We start from the raw sequence: 9,829 nt of genomic DNA, 5'->3' as shown, positions 1-9,829 counted from the left end.
TACATAGCTCAGAGTTGGCATACAGCAGTACAACGTGTAAAATCTCTACATTTTACTTCTAATAGTTTTGCTGATGATTGACGACCATAAACATTGAACCCAGGATAGAGCGGCTGAGTGAATGTGGTCTGGACTGTGTGGATGAGGCTTGTTGTGTCAGAGACGCTGTAGAAGCACAGAGTTCCTGCACTGTGATCCACATACACTCCTATTCTACTGCAGCTGGAGGGAACAGGGAGTTTAGTCTGCTTGTTATTGTGCCAGAATGAGAAACTGGAGGGAGAGCAGGACAAACTCCAGGACTGATCATTAAATCCAAAGAAACACTCATAACCCGATCCCTTCCTGCTGATGCTCTTATATGACACTGATATACCAACACCATAGACAGATCCACTCCACTCCAGCTCCCAGTAGCAGCGTCCACACACACTCTGTACACAGCACCTGAGGATAATAATCAAATCTGTCCGGATGATCAGGATACGGCTGGACTGTGCCAGTGCAAGTCACCACTCTGTTCCCTTCAGACAGACTGAGGCATTTATGTGCAGTGTTTGGATCCAGAGTGAGCTGATGGGAATCTGATGGAGAGAAAGGGAAAACAAAACAAAACGCTGGAATCAGGAGTTGTAAAAGTTATTTTTGGATTTAAAAAGATTGGTATGATCTATTCACTTGATCTGTCAAAATCTATGGAGAGAATTTTGTGCCAATATTCATCAAACAAATCCAGCGTTTTGTGAATAAACACAATCTGCTTTGCAAAGAAAAACTCGACTTTCAAACAAACGTAAAGTGATTTGCAAATACAAAACTCTACTTGAGCAAAAATGCAGAAGTATGGACAAATATATGTATTGTGTTACAACTGAGACTCATTTGCTTTTTTATGAGGAAACTTGGTTGATTTTCTCACAAATGCGTGCAGGCAGATTTGCTCACAAATGCGATTGAGCAACTTTCTTTTCTAAAAACAGCAGACGGCGCTGTCGGTCAATTTACGCTAGTCTCCCAAGACCCGAAAACACCTGTTTATCTTTTCAGACCAACATGAGTGGGGAACAGGTGAGCTTCTGTCTTACTATATCTATAATTAACCATATAGACGTTTTCACAAAGCGACCCTACTACAGTGCCAGTGAAATTCACAGCAAGTGCTGTAAAGTTGTTAACATGATTGATTAGTTCAAAAATCAGAATTTAACTACACTAGGCAGTCTTTCCCTATAAAAACTGATCCATTCTCCGTACCTCTTATCCTCTGTTGGATCGCGGGATATAGAATATATACATATGTTGATACAATTGTTCAACATCTAAAACAATGCAGGGGTATAACAATATATCGTGTCACAATATATTGTAAAACTAAAATCCAAATGTATTATGGATAGCGACAACTGTGTACCAAAAATGAAAGCGTTTTGAATTTTATTTTTACGTTAGGTCAAGTAAGATTTATTGTCATTCTGCTATATATGTTGAGACATAGCCTACAGTGGAGAGAAATGTTGTAGGCTACCTCTGCAGTAAAAGTTTAAACAAGTATAAAACTACACATAGACAACCTACTGAAAGGAGTAGGCTAATCTAATTATACAAATAGGCAGTTATATACAAGTTCAGGTGAGCTTTATTGTGATTCAGCTATATAAATGTACCAAAATATGATCTAAACATCCCTTACGAAAATTAACCATGGTTTTACTAAATAAATACCATGGTATTTGTAGTAAAGCTGCCGTTATAGAAATGGTCACCTGCAAAAAACATGGTTACCACACTTTTACTATAGTAAAACCAACTTTAATTTTCGTAAGGGATATCATAGTTTATTATCATATTTATGATGAAGCTTGACGTTTTGATGCCATTTCTCAGGGACATCTACATGTTTACCTGGCTGACCTCAGATCATTAACGTGTACAGAGCGCTCAGTGTGAGGCGGGATCACATTAGCGATAATGAGGTGAGACAGGAGAAACTGTACCTCTCCTTACTTTCATACGGATTGTATAATCAGAGAATATTTGTTTTCAAATTTGAATTTGTTTATTTAAAAGTAGACATTTCAAGCTTTCTATACATATATGTATCATGTATGTGAGGCACATATTCACTGAGTTCCAGGTTGTTTTATTCATGTGCCTGTGAAGAAAGTTCCCGGAGACCGAGACGGCAGAGAGCGCACCCTGTTTGTTTTCTTTATTTTACAAAAGCACATTGTTTTGCTGTTATTATGACTATACACAAATAAAAGTAGACCCTTTGCAGTTTCAAACGATGACATACTCTTATCTGTATTTTTAATTATTTTCGTGGTCATCAAGAAAACGTGACAAAACACGCTGGCGCAGTCTTCGACCCCAAAGATTATTTTCTAATCATTACATTGTTAAAATCATTCTGAAATACTGGTAAACCACTGTTTCTTAAAATGCTGAATTTAGTATTATATCCGTGTGAACTTGATCCTTCTCCCCAATTCACAGGACAAGAGTGACACCAGAAGATAAATATTAATCATTTTGCTATGCTAAAAAATACATAATTATTTTAGACACAAATGATTGCAAAAAAGAAAAAGTTTTAGATATTGTACTAAATAATGTGATTTGTTTTCAATTTTTTATTAATAATTAATGACCTCTTGGATGATATCACTATATCTGATACTAAATTAAATTATCTAAGCTTTCATTTTTGGTACACAATATTGTCGCTATCCATAAGACATTTGCCACACAATAATGTTCTTTTTAGCAGCATCATATGACCCCTTTAAAGTATGAGTGAACTATTGGGCATCACATTAATATCATTATGTATTTGTATTTTGGTTTGTAGTGGTTTTAAGAAAGTAACTTGAAATTAAATGAGTATTAATTATTAAATTAGTTTTAAATATTATTAATAAAGTAACCTTAGAGAAATAATTAGTAATTCAAAGTAAACTGCAGTAATTTGTAATCACTTTGCCTTGACTTTATATGATTATTAATGAACTGTGAACAATGATAATGTTTTCTATCACTTTTAATTAAACTTTCTAGATGAAGTATCTTACTGTGTGTCATTGTGTTTGTTAGTGACTTACATTGTAGGAGATCCTCTCTGGTCCTGGGAACAATGTTACTGTGAGGGACTGTGAAAATAACATAATAATACCTGCATTCATTCCTTAGACATTTCTCACATGCGCTAAGATTTTCTATATGATATTAGATTATTTTTGTTTCATTACAGAGAGCAGTTGAATCTGTAATATTTTACCAGATAGATTTTTCATCTCCTCTTTGCAGAAATCCTCCAGTTTGTGTCTCAGCTGACAGACAGATTCTCTCACACCATCAAAAGAAAAGAGGAAACTGACAGAGATGTTTTCTGTAGATTCAGGAGGAGCTGAGAAAGACTGAAGACGCTACAGGAATAAAAACAAATCAACCAGAAAAAAAATCTGAGAAGAACATAACCAAACGCAAAGATACTGTACACTACATACACTAATAGACATATTTAATAATAGCTTCCACAGTCACTTTTGAAGTTCAAGCAAATATGACCTGGATAATAAATAATAGTTTAAAAAAAACTGTTGTCCATCAACCAATTTTTCACTAATGAAATATTTAGCTACCCACAAAATGAAATAAATAATGAAATGTGAATAAAGATTTATGCTCTCATGAGGCATCACAGAGGAGACGTTTTTAAACATAATTAGGTTGGCTTTCTCTGATCTGTTATTTAAGCTTCTTATTATTCTTATGAGACTAAAATTTCTGAACGCTGCTCCTTCTAGAGCTTTTAAGCTAGAACCACCAAACTCAGCCCAGCTCTTCAGACTGATCTGACTCGGGTTGCTATATCTTTTCAGACTGATCCGACTTTTGTACAAGATTAAAAATCATAAAAATCCCATAGACTTACATTGACGGAATGTTCAAATGAGCCAAGACTATTCAAACTCCAACTGTCAAAATTCAAAGCTAAACACACTGAAGCCCATTAGACTCACTCAGGCTTGCCTTCTATGTACTATTTCTAATCCATTCAAGCTCATCTATCTAATACTTCTAATCTATCTATCTATCTATCTATCTATCTATCTATCCTAGCGATATGCTAATCATGCTAGAAACGTACTAACAACATGCTATTAGCATGCTAATCATGTTAGAAACATGATAGCGACATGCTAGTAACTTGCTAATCATGCTATCAACATGCTAGTAACTTGCTATCAACATGCTAGTGACATGCTAATCGTGCTAGAAACATGCTAGCAACATGGTAATCATGCTACAAACATGCTAGCGACATGCTAGTCACTTGCTAATCATGCTAGCGAAATGCTAGTAACTTGCTAATCATGGTAGCAAGATTACAATTATATTTGCTAGAGTCTTGGCTCATCTGAACATTCCGTCAAAATCCAACTGTCAAAATTCAAATCTAAACACACTGAAGCCCATTAGACTCAATCAGACTTCCCTTCTATGTACTATTTCTAATCCATTCAAACTCATCTAATACTTCTAATCTATCTATCTATCTATCTATCTATCCTAGCGAAATGCTAATCATGCTAGAAATGTACTAACAAAATGCTAGTAGCATGCTAATCATGCTAGCAACATGCTAATCATGTTAGCGACATGCTAGTAACTTGCTAATCATGCTATCAACATGCTAGTTACTTGCTAATTATGCTAGCAACATGCTAGTGACATGCTAATCATGCTAGAAACATGGTAATCATGCTAGAAACATGCTAGCAATATTCTAGCAACATGCTAGTAACATGCGAATCATGCTAACAACATGCTAGTTACTTGCTAATCATGCTAGCAACATGTTAATAACTTGCTAATCATGTTAGAAACATGCTAGCAACATGCTAATCATGCTAATAAAACTCCTTTATCCTTCCGGAGCTCCTCCGTGAGACTCGAGACCGGTGAGTGGGTGCAGGTGTCCCTCATTAGCAATCACTCCACCGGCCTCGCTCCGTTCCCACGGCTCTCGGCCCCGCCCCCACTCGTCACAAATAGTATCTATTATTAGCATGTTTCATTAGGTGGCCTCATTTCTGCAGTGTAACTGAGTGAAACCAGCCCACATTTCTGAAACATGCTAGTGACATGCTAATCATGCTAGAAACATGGTAATCATGCTAGAAACATGCTAGCAATATTCTAGCAACATGCTAGTAACATGCGAATCATGCTAGAAACATGCTAGCAACATGCTAGTTACTTGCTAATCATGCTAGCAACATGTTAATAACTTGCTAATCATGTTAGAAACATGCTAGCAACATGCTAATCATGCTAATAAAACTAGAAACATGCTAGTTACTTGTTAACCATGCTAGCAACATGCTAGTAACTTGTTAATAATGCTAGAAGCATGCTAGCAACATGCTACTAACATCCTAATAATGATAGCAACACGCTAGTTACGGGCTAATCATGCTAGATAAATGCTAGTAACTTGCTAATCATGTTAACAACATGCTAGTAGCATTTTAATCATGCTAGAAACATTTTAGCAACATGCTAGTATCCAGTCGCTCCATTTGTCCTTCAGCTCGACTCACTGCAGTCTTTTCCTGATCTCTGATCCGCTGTGTCACCTCAGAGCGGCTTCTCTCAATGGAGCGGATGAGCTCAGCGAAAATCCTCTCACTGTCCTCCACTGCTGTCTGTGCAGAGCGCTGTTAGACACACATCACAATCAGCTCTTGCTGCTTCCTCACAGCCTGAGAGCCACAGCGGCTTCAGCGGGACTGAAAGAGGAGTCCAAACTGAGTCTCAAACTTCTCTTCTTCTCCAGACTCACCTTATGAGACTCCACAGCCTTCATGCTAGAAACATGGTAATCATGCTAGAAACATGCTAGCAATATTCTAGCAACATGCTAGTAACATGCGAATCATGCTAGAAACATGCTAGCAACATGCTAGTTACTTGCTAATCATGCTAGCAACATGTTAATAACTTGCTAATCATGTTAGAAACATGCTAGCAACATGCTAATCATGCTAATAAAACTAGAAACATGCTAGTTACTTGTTAACCATGCTAGCAACATGCTAGTAACTTGTTAATAATGCTAGAAGCATGCTAGCAACATGCTACTAACATCCTAATAATGATAGCAACACGCTAGTTACGGGCTAATCATGCTAGATAAATGCTAGTAACTTGCTAATCATGTTAACAACATGCTAGTAGCATGTTAATCATGCTAGAAACATTTTAGCAACATGCTAGTAACATGTTAATCATGCTAGCGACATGCTAGTAACTTGCTAATCATGCTAGCAACATGCTAGTAACTTGCTAATCATGCTACCAACATGCTAGTAACTTGTTAATCATGCTAGCAACATGCAAGTAACATGTTAATCATGCTAGAAACATGCTAGCAACATGCTAGTAACTTGCTAATCATGCTAGTAACTTACTAATCATGCTAACGACATGCTAGTTACTTGCTAGTAATGCTAGCAACATGCTTATCATGCTAGAAACATGCTAGCGACATGCTAGTAAATTGTTAATCATGCCAGCAATATGCTAGTAACAGGCTAATCATGCTAAAACATGCGAATCATGCTAGAAACATATTATCAACATCTATCTAATCTATCTAAATTTTCAAACTTCAGGCTTTTACTCTTCAGATCTTCAATCTCCTGCTCCAGTCGCTCCATTTGTCCTTCAGCTCGACTCACTGCAGTCTTTTCCTGATCTCTGATCCGCTGTGTCACCTCAGAGCGGCTTCTCTCAATGGAGCGGATGAGCTCAGCGAAAATCCTCTCACTGTCCTCCACTGCTGTCTGTGCAGAGCGCTGTTAGACACACATCACAATCAGCTCTTGCTGCTTCCTCACAGCCTGAGAGCCACAGCGGCTTCAGCGGGACTGAAAGAGGAGTCCAAACTGAGTCTCAAACTTCTCTTCTTCTCCAGACTCACCTTATGAGACTCCACAGCCTGTCTCAGCTGCTGGAGATCTTTCTGTCTCTGCTGGATTCTCTGCTGGATTTTTCTCTGTGTCTCCTTCAAGTGTTTCTTTAGGATCAATTAAAAAAAAGTCAACCTGAGACAAATACATAAATGATCATTTAAAATGTTCTACTTTTCCTAAAGCAGGGCATATATAATTATTACTGTCATCATCATTATTCTACAATGATGAACTACCGTAAAGCAGAAATGGACATTCAAGCTGAATGCAATTTGCAGCAAAAAAGAAACTCGTGTTTAGTTAGAGTCGGGGACTTGAGCGATGTGACAAAGGTGAGCAAAGTTCATCTTGTGCTGAAATGCACAGAGCCGTCATGTAGTAACTCCCAGTGGGACTGAAGATCACACGATGCACTCATGATCCAGCTGGATACTGCAGTGAGCAGGAACACTTGAAGAGCCAGCATTAAAACATCAATGTGTCTAATTGCAGTTCATACCTCTTTCTCTGTCCTCTCTGCTGCAGTCGATACAGTCTCATGGGTTTTATGTTCTTCCATTGCACACATCATGCAAACACACTGCTGGTCAGTACGACAGAAAACCTCCAGAAGCTTATTATGTCGACAGCAGATCATCTGCTGCAGTCGTTCAGTGGCATCAATCACTTTGTGTCGCTTTCCTGAGCGAAACTCCTGATGACGCTCAAAGTGAGTTTGACAGTAAGACTCCAGACACACCAGACAGGACTTGACGGCTTTGTGTTTTCTTCCAGTACAGATGTCACACTCCACGTCTCCAGGTGGAGCAGGAACAGCAGCTTTTAGTTTGGTCTTCTTCAGTTTCTCCACCACTTCAGCCAGCATGGTGTTTTTGCTTATACTAGGTCTTGGACTGAAGGTCTGTCTGCACTGAGGGCAGCTGTAGACCCTTTTCTGATCCTCCTGATCCCAGCAGTCTGTAATGCAGCTCATACAGTAACTGTGTCCACAGGCAATGGCCACTGGGTCCTTCAGGAGATCCAGACACACTGGACAGATGAACTGCTCCTCTGAAACAGTGGCTTCAGCCATTTCACTGCATCTACACCAATACATATAACTGCAGATCAGTTTCAGTTTCTTTTGACTGAGCTTCCTGATTCTGTGTTGTGTGCAAAACAGGCGTGTCTGTAAACAACTCACACACTGAAATGTCCACTAGGTGTCAGCCTCATACAGAAGCTGTTAAAGTGTGTAATACCCTCGTCTTTGAGGATGATAACGCACAGAGCAGGATAGCTGTAAGCGCCATGGTACCGAGCATCGGCCTGAACAATGTCAGCATATGGAAAACACTGTGTAAAGTGTAATGGTAAAAATCATTTTGCCAAACAATGGTTTTCTAAAGGAAAAGTGAATCAAAAAGAGCATTTGTCGGCATGGTAACCTGCGAGAGTGCGCTGGGATCGGAGACAATCCAAAGTGCGCAGTCATCAGTTAATGTAGGGGAGAATGGGGCAGGCCCGGTACTAGGCTCGCTGGACTGGGGGGGCAATCAGAAATTGTGGTAGGGCAGCACTTTCTAGGGTAATATATTCATAGTTTACTTTTATTTACTCAATTTTCAGTCTTGCATTTTGTGTCTGTGTGAGTGCAGAAATGTTAAATATATGTTAAATATGTGTTTATGCTGCGTTCAAGTCCTCCTGGGACGTTCGTACTTTTACGAGTTGACAAGTCGTAATTACGAGTCAGGTGCGTTCAAGTCAGTTTAGTCGGCACAAGATGGCGGTGTACCTTCTTTTAATAAATTACAAGAAAATACAACAGGGTCTGTTAACTCTGCTTATAGAAAATGAAGAGCAAAGAATTCGCATCAGGTGTGTTTTGCGTTTTTAATATTTTTTTTTAGACTAGGATCCCAGTATAACTGATTTTCAGCATCAACAAATGCTAAAATACAGAGATTAAAAAAAGCTGTTAGCTAAATGCAACATGCAACAAGGCAAATCAAAAGATTTTTCACCTATAGGTGCAAAAATTATAGCATTTTGTACTTGGATTTCATTAACTAGCTGCGTAACAAGAACATGACCCATTTAAGTTTATAGGACAACTAAACTATCAATTTAAACAAAAATTTACCGTCAACTAGACGTTGCAGCCATCGATTCCGCCATGTTTCTCATTGACACGCCCCCAACTCGGAAACTCAGGGCTTAAAGAAAATTTCGAGTTTCCCACTCGTAATAACGACTTTGTGGTGGCGTTCATGTGCGTTCAACTCCTAAACACGATCTATCCGACATGACTTGAACGCACCAGTAGACAATATTAAGTGAATCAAGTGAATCACACCCACTGCTCCGGCTTTGTGTTCACTGCTGTGTGTGTGCACTTTGGATGGGATAAAAGCAGAGCACTAATTCCGAGTATGGGTCACCATACTTGGCCACATGTCACGTCACTTACCAAAGCTGTGAAAACCTCCATTACACGACATTTATGAATGTCCTCATTTATAAATACAATACATAGTTTTTAGTATAATACTGCATATATAATATAATATTTAGGGCTGTCGCGATTCGTTGATTTTATTCGACTATTCGATTTTTTTAAATCCTCGACTTCATTTTGCTGAGTCGACAAACCGGCAAAATACCGGAAGTGGGGCATTTCACGGACGAGAATCCATAAAACACATTATTAGACTGTTTCCCAAGGCTGCATGATATATTAAACTAGGGCTGGGCGATATAGCTAAAAAATTTATCAACGATATAATGTTTAATATCGTTCGGTATCTATAATTATTGACATTTTTTATAACCTTTTTTAAAACAAAGAGCAATAGAATTTTTTTTTT

The 9,829-nt window shown here is 38.4% G+C and overlaps 1 pseudogene; it reads right to left on the bottom strand.

Moving 5' to 3' along the window:
- On the bottom strand, nt 1–8,068 carry LOC107719856 (tripartite motif-containing protein 16-like; annotated as a pseudogene).
- Between the last annotated feature and the right edge of the window lie 1,761 nt (nt 8,069–9,829).

Source organism: Sinocyclocheilus rhinocerous, unplaced genomic scaffold, assembly GCF_001515625.1.
Source record: "Sinocyclocheilus rhinocerous isolate Xijiao unplaced genomic scaffold, SAMN03320098_v1.1 scaffold1563, whole genome shotgun sequence".
NCBI classification, from domain to species: domain Eukaryota; kingdom Metazoa; phylum Chordata; class Actinopteri; order Cypriniformes; family Cyprinidae; genus Sinocyclocheilus; species Sinocyclocheilus rhinocerous.
The sequence above is the reverse complement of the archived record's forward strand: the minus strand, read 5'-3'. Positions and strand labels throughout refer to the sequence as shown.